Source organism: Mesitornis unicolor, unplaced genomic scaffold, assembly GCF_000695765.1.
Source record: "Mesitornis unicolor isolate BGI_N332 unplaced genomic scaffold, ASM69576v1 scaffold18156, whole genome shotgun sequence".
NCBI classification, from domain to species: Eukaryota; Metazoa; Chordata; class Aves; order Mesitornithiformes; family Mesitornithidae; genus Mesitornis; species Mesitornis unicolor.
In genome coordinates, this window is record NW_010193251.1 from 1 (window position 1) to 486 (window position 486).

Below are 486 nucleotides of genomic sequence, written 5' to 3' on the forward strand. Positions count from 1 at the left end.
CAATCCCTAACATTCTGTGATTCTGTGTGAAAAGCAGATAATGTAAGATCCAAAGTCTGTAGCTTTGCGTATACAAAAGGTGAAATGTTTGTACTGTATTAAAAGTTCAAAATTTACTGAAAAATCCCAGAGTTGTCCACTCACTCACCCTTGTTTATCACACATAGCACTTCCTTCAAAAAATCTAAACAGCTTTCATGAAGACCACACACAGCTAGCCCAATGTCTGAGCGGTGAAACAACCTCCTCCTTAACTTTCTGGCTTCATTTCTCTTTCCACAGCGCCCATGTCTCCCCTCACTGCGAGTGACAGAGGTACGTTCACCAGCCGAAATTCACATCCCCACGTGACAAACCTCTGCCCACCTCAGGCGCCTCCGGCCTCACGGGGGGCAGGACCCGCAGGGCAGCAACGGCAGAGGGGGCGAGAGGTCGCTGCAGGCGGAGGGGACAGGAGGCGCCGCCAAGCACGGCGAGCACCCGGCG